This window comes from Lipotes vexillifer, unplaced genomic scaffold, assembly GCF_000442215.2.
Source record: "Lipotes vexillifer unplaced genomic scaffold, Lipotes_vexillifer_v1.1 scaffold352, whole genome shotgun sequence".
NCBI classification, from domain to species: Eukaryota; Metazoa; Chordata; class Mammalia; order Artiodactyla; family Lipotidae; genus Lipotes; species Lipotes vexillifer.
In genome coordinates, this window is record NW_006776684.1 from 183,010 (window position 1) to 195,279 (window position 12,270).

A 12,270-nucleotide genomic window follows, 5' to 3' on the forward strand; every position below is an offset into this window, starting at 1 on the left:
TTCTGTCTATGCTACCGTATTGGAATGAGCTGGCACTGGCACTATTACTGCAGTCTCTTAGCCAGTCTCCCTGTCCTTTGATCCAACTTATGCACAACCAGATGAAAAATCCTAAAACAAAATCCAATCAGCACCCCATCATTCCAAAGTTTTAGTGCTACCCTAAGACTCAGGGAATAAAGTCACTTTTCGCTCTTGCGCCATAGTTTTTTTGGGTTTTGGCAGTGCCTAGCACAGTACCTATTATGGGGAATAAATATGAAGGCTAACATTTTGGTATATTTACTGTGTGCCAAACACTGTGTTAAGTGTTTGGCACACAGTAAGTTAAGTGTTGTATATGTATTGTTTAATCTATTCAGCAGCCCTGGGAGGAAGCTAGTATTAGTCCATTTCACAAACGAGTGAACCTAAGGTACAAAATGATTAAGGAACTTGCCCAAAGTCCCAGAGCTAGTAAATGGTGAAGCTGGGATTTGACTCTTGTGGTCTGACCCCAGAGCCCACACTTTCAGGCACTAGGCAGAAATATACTCCTAGATGTATAGCTGTTATATGTCATAGGAATCAATACATGGATTCATGAACCAATAAATGAAAAGAATGATTGAATGAATGAAGTCACTCTACACCTTGTGTCACCAGACAAATGTACTGATGCCTTCTAAAATAGTTTTATTCTGACACCTGAAACCAATGTAATATTGTTAAGTGGATTACACTTCAATAAAACATTTAAAAATAATTTGAGTCTGCCTTCTTCTGAGTAGGGACAGTGTCGCATGATGGTTAAGGACCTGAGCCGTGGAGTCAGACAGACCTGGCTTTGAATCCTGGTGCCACCACTGATTGGCTATGTAGGTTTGGGCAAATTATTTAAGCTCTACAAGCCTCCATTCCACATCTGAAAATGGAAATAATAATAGCACTAATTGTGGATGAAATGAAATCATGAATACACAGCACATCACACCGTGCTTGACACATAGGAGGACTCAGTTCCCGTGGGAGGTTGTCCCTTGTTCCCACCGCTCCTGTGGATGGTCTGAGCAGGAAGGCTGAAATGTGCAAACAGTGATTTGTTCTCTGTTGGCCAAAGCCAGTGTGCACGACGGTGATAAGAAGCGAAGGGGAAGAGGAACCTGAAGCTCGGGGTGCGGAGAGGGGCTGTAGGAGGAGGGTGACCCTCACGGTCCAGGACGGGGCTCCGGCTCTGAAGGAGGGGCAGTGAACAGTAAAGCGGAAGCACCCAGCACCCCTGTGCTCCTTACGCAGAGGGTCCTGCAAAGACAGCTTCCCTTCCCTTCCCATTTCATGTGAAACATGATGAGAATTGATGGAGTCATTTTTTAAGTCATAGAGCACTGCGAACACATTCATAATATTTTTCTTCTGTGCCATGCGTAGTATTTTTTTTTTTTTTCAGATTCTCAGCTGTTTAGCAAACACAGACTATCTTCCCAAAAATGTAATTTTGTGGATGGATACATTTAAAAATGTTCTGCTCTGGTCAAATCCGTAATGGCTATTTTTCTCTGTAGATAACTTCTCCTTTCAGGGGGTCACTGCCAAGAAAAACTCTCCTGGAGGCCAGAATTGTCTCTAATAGCAAGTCCAAGACGAGCATTCCAGCTTGAATCCTCTTCTCCCAGGAGGTAAGCTTCCTGGGAACAAGAATAGGGCCTTTCTCATCTTCTATTTTGAGGGCCCAGCACAGGTGGGACCCACAGGGACAGCATTGGGAATTCTAGCTCTGGAGCTCTACCACATGCTGTGTGAACTTGGGGAAGCTATTGCATGCCTTTGTGGCTCAGTTTTCTCATCTGTAAAATGGGAATAATCTCAGTAACTTATTTTCTTTCTTTCTTCTTTTTTACTTTTGGCTGTGTTGGGTCTTCTTTGCTCTGCACAGGATTTCTCTAATTGCCGTGAGCGGGGGCTACTATTCATTGTGGTGCGCGGGCTTCTCATTGCAGTGGCTTCTCTTGTTGCGGAGCATGGGCTCTAGGCGCACGGGCTTCAGTAGTTGTGGCTCGCAGAGCACCCAGCACCCCTGTGCTCCTTACGCAGAGGGTCCTGCAAAGACAGCTTCCCTTCCCTTCCCATTTCATGTGAAACATGATGAGAATTGATGGAGTCATTTTTTAAGTCATAGAGCACTGCGAACACATTCATAATATTTTTCTTCTGTGCCATGCGTAGTATTTTTTTTTTTTTTCAGATTCTCAGCTGTTTAGCAAACACAGACTATCTTCCCAAAAATGTAATTTTGTGGATGGATACATTTAAAAATGTTCTGCTCTGGTCAAATCCGTAATGGCTATTTTTCTCTGTAGATAACTTCTCCTTTCAGGGGGTCACTGCCAAGAAAAACTCTCCTGGAGGCCAGAATTGTCTCTAATAGCAAGTCCAAGACGAGCATTCCAGCTTGAATCCTCTTCTCCCAGGAGGTAAGCTTCCTGGGAACAAGAATAGGGCCTTTCTCATCTTCTATTTTGAGGGCCCAGCACAGGTGGGACCCACAGGGACAGCATTGGGAATTCTAGCTCTGGAGCTCTACCACATGCTGTGTGAACTTGGGGAAGCTATTGCATGCCTTTGTGGCTCAGTTTTCTCATCTGTAAAATGGGAATAATCTCAGTAACTTATTTTCTTTCTTTCTTCTTTTTTACTTTTGGCTGTGTTGGGTCTTCTTTGCTCTGCACAGGATTTCTCTAATTGCCGTGAGCGGGGGCTACTATTCATTGTGGTGCGCGGGCTTCTCATTGCAGTGGCTTCTCTTGTTGCGGAGCATGGGCTCTAGGCGCACGGGCTTCAGTAGTTGTGGTGTGTGGGCTCAGTAGTTGTGGCTTGCGGGCTGTAAAGTGCAGGCTCAGTAGTTGTGGCACACGGGCTTAGTTGCTGCATGGCATGTGGGGTCCTCCCGGACCAAGGATTGAACCCATGTCCCCTGCATCGGCAGGCGGATTCGTATTCACTGCTCCACCAGGGAATTCCCACAGTAACTTTTTTTCTAAGGTTATTGTGATGATTTCTCCCTCCCTCCCTCTCTCCTTCCTCTCGTTCTCGTCAGCTTGGGCCCAAACAGTGGTTTTGATAGTAAAAATCCCATGTGTTCATATAGCACTCTGTAGTCCCCAAGTCCCTCTCAAATACACTATCTCATTTTTTTCTGAAAGAAGTAATCATTAGCACCCACACCTTTCAGATAAGGAAACTGAGCTTTAAGATTTGGCCAGGACCACGGCGCAAGTTGCTAGCAGAGCTGGGACTCAAACCAGGTTTTCTGACACCGAGACTAGATTCCTCTGAACGCAAAGAAACCAGGGAGTAGCTCCAAAATAAATGACGTTTTCTCAAGCTGGGTCTAACGCAGCTCTCAGGTAGCCTGATACTCCGGACAGGGAGAAGTCTGTCAGAGAGGGTTGTTTGGCATGGAGGGAAGCAAACAACCTGTGAAGAGGCTGACCCTTTTTCCTCAGGCTGCTTTTGGTGGCTGGGATGGGGGGCAGCCGATGGAGGAGGAGGTTCTGTTTGATATCCATCAAAAAAGAGCTGTGGGTACGTTGGTGAGGGACCTCTGTGAATCTGCTGCCTCCAGGTTCTGGGTCCTCTGAGATGAGTCAGTGAGGAAGGGGACCCTCACAGAGGGATTTAACTGTCCTGGGACTGTGCCCATGTGTGAGTGCCCTTCACTATCTCAACCACTTTCTAAGGAGATAAGACGGTCACTACTATTATTTTTTCCCCATTTTCAGGATGGATCAACTGAGGCTTGAACTGTTCAAGGTCACACAGCTAATAAGTAATGGCACTGAGATTCAAAAGCATAGCTGTCTCATTTCAAAGTCCATTTCCTTTCCACTAAGCCAAATGAGGTGGCACTGGGGACAGCAGAAGGAGACAGGAGGCCGGGGGAGGGGAAGTTAGGAGTAGAGAGAGGGAGGCCCTGAGCAAAATATCAATTAGGGAACCAAGTTACGTAGAAAACCTTTTCCCTGGTGAGACAAAAGGCCACTCTCTTTTTATTTATTTTAGCCTATGTGTTTCTTATTGCAAGAGCTGGTTTCCAGTGATGCCTGCCAGCATTCACGCCCTTGTGCGGCCCCTTCCCGTGGTTGTGAGCTAGCCCCGTAATTTGCTGTTGACCAATGAATTGTGGTGGATGTGATGCCATGTGACTTCTGAAGCTCAGTCCTAGCGGTCTTGCCGATTCCTCTGGGCCTCTTAGAGTGCTCACTCTGGGGGAAGCCAACCACCATGCAAGTAGTCTGAGTAACCTGAGACGGCCATGCTGTGAGGAAACCCAAGCCGGCTGTGTGGAGAAGCACAGCCAGTCCCAGGCTGTTCCAGCTGTTCCAGCCATCCCGACTGAAGCACCAGACGTTGAGTGAAGAAACCGTCTGGGATGGCCAAATCCATCCGGCCTCCATCTGACAGTAACTGTGTGAGAGGCCCCAACAGAAACCGTCCAGCTGAGCCTGGTCAACATACACAACTATGAAAGATAATAGAAAATTGTTTTAAGCCAGTAAATTGTTGTTGGGGTGATAAACACGCCATATATCTCCATAAATCTGGACATCTCTCGGGATGTCCAGAATCTCAAAGTTCAAGGCTATCCTGAGCCCGGTGTGTCTACATGGTTGCCCCACATTCCTCAGGTGGGAATGATCCTCAGTTTCCTGAGAGCCAGCCCTCAGCCAAAGGCCCTGAGTTTGCTTCCTGGTTATTCCACACCAGCCGTCTGGCTTTAGGCAGGTCAGTGCTCTCTCTATGCCTTATTTTTCTCACCTACACAATGAGGCAGCAGAGTCAGGAGCATTAAAGACTCTTCCACTCCTCTAACTCATGAATTCACACTCTGCCTGAGAAAAGAACTCACCACCACCGAGGTGCGCCCTTTCTTGCTCTGCAGCAGGAAGGAGTCCATCCTGGCTGTTTCTGGGCTTTAGAAGGGGCCCCGTGGATGCCAGGTGCCTCCAGTCACCCAGCAGGTCTGTGAAGGGTGGGGATCCAGGCTCCCAGCCCCATGATACCTCTTCAGCCAGTTTTCAGCAACGAAGAGGGAGCTGTAAGACCCAGGTCGCCCTGGACGCCTAGCTCTACTTGAGCAGGGGACGCCTAGCTCTACTTGAGCAGGGGAGTCCCACCTTCAAGGAAGAGGGGGCTCCTGAGAGGAGCAAGCTTCTGGGGTGGCTGTGAAACGTCTGGTGACAATATTTGCGTCTTAAAATACAGCAGCTGAGAACCAGTTAATTACAGCCTCTGGAGTCATTCATAACTTGGCGTTTCCCCATTATACCTGCTCTCTCTGCGTTCCTCCCCAGCAGCCACAAAGGAGGCCACTTGTAGGTGGAAACCCATTCTGGGCTGGGCCTCTAGTGCATCCATCCCTCTGCCCCGGGAACACACCTGGTACCTGGTGTGGAGCTGGCACCCGTGCATGAACTACAAGAGATCAAGAGTGTCTGGAATTAGCTGAGTACACCCACCCATGTACACGCAGGTGCCCTTGGCTACTGGCCCCTCAGGAATCCACTCAGACTTGTTGGGACCCTCCAAAGGTCAAGGGTGCAGGTGTAACCTCATGGGGGGCATTTATTCAGGAGAGAGGCTCAGGGCCCAGCTACGCAGTGCTGGGAGGGCCTCCCTCCTGGAGCTGCGGCAGCTTCCGACAGCTCTGGCCAGGGCCTCTGCTGGACTGGGATGGGAGCTAAGCGGGCACTGGGACACCACACCTCCTTGCTCTGGACGCCCCCTCTCTCCCAGGGCCTCTCACGTGATTTGAGTCTCTTCCACCAAGAGGAAGATTGCGATTTAACGTTGCAGGGAGGCCTGAATGACCTGAGGGTTCCCCTGGCCCCTGGCCCTACCATGCCCTCATTCTTGCCTGAACACTCACGGCGGACAAGGGTCCCGGTAAAAGTGGGAGAAGGAATCCAACATGGGGGAATGTCCTCACCCCACTCCAGGAGAAGGGATTTTTTTTTTTAAATAAGGGAGGCATTTTGAAAATACAAAGTCTAACTAACATTTGGATAGTATATTTCACTTGTCAAAGTGCTGTCACATACATAGTGTTGAGTGGTTCCCATGTTAATTAGTTGAAGTAATATTTATTATTAAGTCCACTTTATAGATAATTAAGCTGAGATTTAGAGATGCAAAGTCATTTTCCCAAGGTTACCCAAGTAACGACCAGCTTTGAACTCAAGGCTCAACCTCAACTCCAGGAATCTTCCTGCCGAGTCGGCAGGCCTGGCCACTGCCCACCTTCAAACTTGGATAGCGAGCCTGAGGGGATCCCAGATTGTAGAAAATGCCATTGCTACTCCCTCCACACAGTCCTGAATTCAACTTAAATCCATCCCTCTCTGGTTTCTAAAATACATTTTAATCTCAGTCTGAATCTGAATTCATTAGCCTTTGACCTACAAGAGATGAGTCAGAGCCTAAGAGAAAGCAGGCAACCAGAGAACAAGCAGGGAGTGAAAAATAGCACTTTTCCAGGGCAGGGGCCACCTGCTTGCTGGTCAGCACATCCTGGGCCAGGTCAACGGGGGCTCCGAGAAGTCAAGAGAGTGCTGGGATTCTGGCTGTGCAAGCGCACGTCCTGGACAAGACCCGACTATGTCCTCACATCCGTTTCCAGCCCTGCACCCAGGAGAGCAGGGACTCAGAGACAGGCTGTTCCGTGCCTTCTTCCTAATCACCACCGGGCGTGATTGAACACCTTGACATTCTTTAGCGAAAGTTCAGCTCAGGAGTGATTCAGGGCACTGCATGAGGAATGAGGCTTAAGCGGAATTCCAGAATCACAGAAATTAGAGATGAAAAAGGACGCTGAGGTCAGAGGCAGCCGGTCCCCAGGGGCTGCGTGTGGGTTCTTCTCGGTAATAGACTCCCCCTTATTCCTGCAGCCCAGGTGACTGCTCCCTGAAGACCACTCTCCACTGTTTCCAGGGAAGGCATTGTTTATTGAAATAAGAGGTCTACGCTGATCCCTGCACGATTTGTTAATCATTCAGAAGCTGGTGAAAAGGGGAAAACCAAGAATTTAAAGTCACTCGTAGGGGCTTCCCTGGTGGTCCAGTGGGTAAGACTCTGCGCTCCCAATGCAGGGGGCCCAGGTTCGATCCCTGGTCAGGGAACTAGATCCCCCATGCATGCTGCAACTAAGAGTTCACGTGCCACAACGAAAAGATCCTGCATGCCGCAATGAAGATCCTACGTGCCGCAACTAAGACCTGGCGCAGCCAAAATAAATAAATAAATAACAGAATAAAAGCCCTGGGGCAGGCTGGCACAGTGTATCTGACCCCTTACTTGCTGTGTAACCTCTGGCAAAATTTTGACCTCTCTGAGCCTCAGTTTCCTCATCTGTAAAATGGGAGCTAATGATGCCTATGCACAGTGCAGTTGGAAGATTAGGGGAGCTGATGTAGGAAAAGCATCTCACTTTGTGGCTGGCTCATCAATTATTCCACAAATTATTATCATTACCCTTCCCTCTCCAGATCCATCTCCCTGTTTGTAAAACAGGGCTGATGTTAAGAAGGACGCTTGCCGTCGGATTTGTAGTTCTCCTGCACAGGCTGCGACTGTGACTCACTGGGGACATAAGAGCAGTCACAGAAACAGGATGGCCTTCCAGAGACAGTGTGGGATATGGTGGTGCAGTTTCTTCCCTTCCAGGGGCAAGACCCCAGAGCCATCTCAATTCACCTGGTGCCCCGAGGGCCCAAGGTCACTGAATCCGTTGGCTACACTAGTGCTGGTATCAGCCTGGGAAGATGCTTTTACACACACAGACACAGACACACACACACACACACACACACAGCCCTTCTAATAGCATCTAAATCATCACTCCTAACCTTGTTGCACATTCGTGGTTCCTACACATGGCGGATTCCCAGGCCACACCCACATTGGTGAAGTCAGAAAATCTGGGGGTCGGACCCAGGCAGTAGAATGATTGTCTTTGCCCCAAGTTGAGACCCAGAGCTCTAAGCAGACGTAGCTCTGAGAGCAAAGGGCACCTGACCTCTGCTCTTCACTGCTTTTTTGATATCACCGAACAGCCTCAGTTTGCCTGTCTGAGCAAAGAGGGTATTAACACCTCTCTCACCAGGCTGCGGTGAAGGTGCACAAGTCTTTGTGGGAGCCTTTGGGAAGCCCTGCCCAGATGAGCAGCTTTGGTCCTGGGACCCTCCTAGCGGAGGCTGGCTGGGGAAGAGGCGGGGGGGTGTGAGTGTTTCCATGGGGGCAAAGCTGAGTGCTGAGAGCACCCAAGTTTGCTCTGCTGAGGAGGCCACAGGAGGATCGCCTTGGTGAATGTCCCACGCGGAACCGCCTGTATCTCACCCTGAGAGTCGTCCTGAAGCTGAAACTCAGCCTGGCGCCTCCCTTCCCCCACCCCTCCCTCGTCCTTTCTCTCCTTCTCTATCTGGCCAGAGTCCTGCTATCGCTAGATGCTGCATTTCCAATATCTTCTGCCCAATAAACATTTGGTGCCAGCAGGTGTCAAGGTTTGAAAGGGGCCTAAATTAATCAGTGAGATACACACCTGTCAGAGTCTAGCCAAGGTCCTTCAAAGAGCCCTGAAGGAGAGCTGCACCGGCCAGGCGGGTTCTCCACGGACCGTCGTGCTGAGGAATGAGGAGGGGCTGCAGCCCACCAGACAGCGTGGAGCCCTCTCTGTGGGCTCAGGCCCGAGCTGCCACCGAGAGGGCTGCAGAGCCAGTATAAAACAGTCCCTGACCTCACCTCCTCTATAATCTATATTGGGAGCGACACGACCAGGCTTTAAAATACTTGCAAAGCAACATACAGACAAGTGCAAAGTAGTGAATCAGGGTTGAGGAAGTGGGTGAAGAGAAAAATATTCGGGTGAGAAGCAGACCTGGGGGTGGGAGAAAGGGGTAGGAAGAGCCCTAGATATGGAGTAAAAGAGGAGGTTTGCCCTACTAGTGGGGAGAGAATAGACAGAGAAGGGTGGGGGGGAAGGGAGGAGGGTACTTTGCATGTAGTAAGAGAAATATCGTTTTATGAAATTTTGTTTCAGTTTTTTGGTGTGTGTGTGTGTGTGTGTGTGTGTTTGTACTGGGCCTTGATAAAATTCATTTCCTACTGTGAACCGTGGTCTAAAAAGAGTGTGCATCTCAGGAGTCAGGGCTCTGGGTTTGAGATCAGCACAGTCACTGACTTTGGCCCAAGTGACTCGCGCAAAGGCACTTGACTTTTCAGAAACTCTTGTCACCATTAGGAAAATGTGAATGACCCTCCCTGTCCCAGCTCTTTACCTTCCCAGATTTGCTGTGAGGCTGAAATAAGATAATATATGTGAAAGTGCTTTGCAAACTAAAAATTCCAAATAAGAATAATCCATTATCATTAGGGGAAGTCACTCAGAAACCTATTCAGAAGAGATGAGTTTAGATCTGGATTTTGTAGATGATTATGATAACGATGCTCGTGGCAGCTCACACTCAGGCGGTGCTTGCTATGTGCCTGGCACTGATCTATAAGGGGGCAGAATATGGACTGTGGGTGACAGCACATTGGGACCAAGCTAGGTAACAAGAAAGCCTGGTTGCTGGGCCAGCAGCATGTGACAAGTCACACCAAATAGAATGGTAAGGTTGGGTACTGAGTGCCCATTGGCACAGGGACAGCTGATCTGGAGTATGAACTGCCTGCATGTTGGTGCCCCCGAAGTCCCCAGCAGAGGTGTGCTGAAATGGCCCATGGGGTTCATTTCCTGCAGGAGACAGAAGAGTAGCAGCCTCTTTCTGGAGCATGGTGTTATCCCTCAGCAAGTGGGGGAGGAACTGGTGGGTGGGAATCTACCTTTACCCAGAGTCAGTGCTGAGATGTACCAGCCTCTCCTGTCCTCAGAAAAACCAGAGGCATCGTTCCAGGCAGGTGGGCCCACCTGTGTCCCAGCAGGCACTCTTTCTTTCTGGCCAGAGGCCCAAACCCACTTTGGATGGTCCTGTGAAGCTGAAATCCCAGGCCCTCACTGGAAGGTTGATCAGGGAACAATTGAAGACTTGCTGCAGAAAATTGGAGCTGCCAATCTCCAAACAATTGGGATTTTTTTTTTACACTATGCATTTCATAAATGTATGGTAAGTGCTTGGGAATCACAAAGGTCCTATAAGTGCTTCATATAGTAAGTCAAATCCTGTTACGGCAAGTACCAGGGCAATGAAACTTGCTGTGTGACAAAAGCAATTTCCATGTCCCGGTCGATGGCCCGCTTGTTTCAAACAATATTCAATATGCCGACAGTGATGATAGCTCCCTTGTCTGAGCACTCGGCCAGCTGATTGTCCGTCCTGCTCTCTCTGTAACGCACGTGTGCACCATCTTATACCATTCACCAGTGTTTGATGCTTATTATTCTTGCCTTCCCGTCTAAAAGAAGATCTCAAGGACAGGGCTGGTCCTGCCCTGAGGACCAGCATGCGTGGACATGAAGCATGCTAGGTCAATGTTTCCTGTTCACCTGCTACAGGTATTGTACCAGGTATGAGATGACCATGCCAGGAAGACGCAGGCCCTGCTCTCAAGGGGCTCACAGGTAAGTAAGCTACCATCAGGACTTAGTATAAGAGGTCCATCCCACAACAGGCTCAGAGCAGCGATACATAACCAAAGGGGTCCCAGAAGACTTCCTGGAGGAAGCGACATCTAAAATAAGACTTGAAAGATGAGCGGGAAGTATCCAGGCAGGTGGAGGAGGGGAAGGTGTCCAGCCAAGGCAATAGTGGGAGCCTGACTAGAGTTCCAGGTAGTCGATTTGGCAAGATGATAACAACAGCTCACTTTTATTGAATATTTGCCATTTCCAGGCATGAAATAGAGGTTCTGCAGACATTATTTCTTTTAAGCCTCACATCAACCCTACCATCCCCATTCTACAGATGAAGAAGCCGAGGCTTTGAGAGGTTAAATATTTTGCTTAATTAATTTGCACAATCTAAGCATTAGCTGTCATTATTACTATCATAATCATCACTATTATTATCTTCAACCTCCAAGGCTAAATTCACCTCTTCTGGTCAATTAGGTTTATTTTTTAAAAATTATTTTACTGAAGTATAGCTGACTTACAATGTTGTGTTAGTTTCTGCTGTTCAGCAAAGTGACTCAGATATATATATATATATATATATATTATATAGATATATATATAATATATATATATACACACACACACACACACACACACATATATATGTATATATATATTCTTTTTCACATTCTTTTCCATTATGGTTTATTACGGGCTATTGAATATAGTTCCCTGTGCTATACAGTAGGACCTTGTTGTTTATCCATTTTATATAAAATAGCTTGCATCTGCTTGGTCAGTTAGGTTTCTGATTAACCTCACCAAATGACAAGGTCACACTGCTAGTAATGGGATTTGAACCCAGTACTTAACACTCCAGAGGTGAGAGAAAGTCAGAGGCAGAGGGGGGATGGCTCAGTCTGGCCCAGCATGTGCAGGAAGGGGTGAGAGCAGTGAGGTGAGCGGGCCGGTCAGGGGTGGCATGAAGGCCATGGAAAGGCAGGCATTTAAGTGGTCCAGGTGGGGAAGGACATGCCAGCCTGTGGTTTCAGAAAGATTCCCCTGGCTTCATTATAAAAGATGTATTCCATGGGCATAGCTGGAAGTCGGGAGATGTGTCAGAGGCTGTTTTCTCAATCTAAGCAAGAGATGCAGGCAGCCTGAATTCAGGCCTCATGTGCACTGAGATGTGAAAGATGAGAGAACATTTTGGGAGGGGGACTAGATGGGACCCCAGCCCCACAGGCTGGTGGGGGAGGAGAAGGGAGCTGGGCCAGGCAGGGTGGGGCAGGGAAGGGACCCAGTTATAGAGGCTGTCTTCGGACGATGGGGAGGGTGCAGGAGAAGCAGGAGGGGCTCTGGCGGCATGGGACACGGCGGGTGTTTGGATGGCGAATGTTTGGATGGTGGGTGATGCTTAGAGTGCAGTGACAATGGCCTGGAGGTTCTGCAGGTGAAGCTCTGCTCCTTGGTCAGGTGGACATAAGGTGCTACCAGGCAGGCTGGTTTCCAAATAGTAGGGAGCCAGAGGGGTAGGTCCAGAAAACAAAGACTAACTGGATCACCATAGGCAGGCAGGGTAGGGAGTGTTAAGCATTGCAAATCTGGACTTTCAGGGGTGCCATGGGGAGAGGCAAACTGGCCTCATGATGCATCTGGGCCAACTGACATCTTTTTTGATGACC

General features: G+C 48.6%; 1 non-coding gene across 1 annotated transcript; it reads left to right on the plus strand.

Moving 5' to 3' along the window:
* The first annotated feature begins 7,081 nt into the window (after positions 1-7,081).
* Positions 7,082-7,154, plus strand: TRNAG-CCC (transfer RNA glycine (anticodon CCC)). Its single transcript has one exon. It is a non-coding gene; the product is annotated as a tRNA-Gly (tRNA).
* Positions 7,155-12,270: the final 5,116 nt, after the last annotated feature.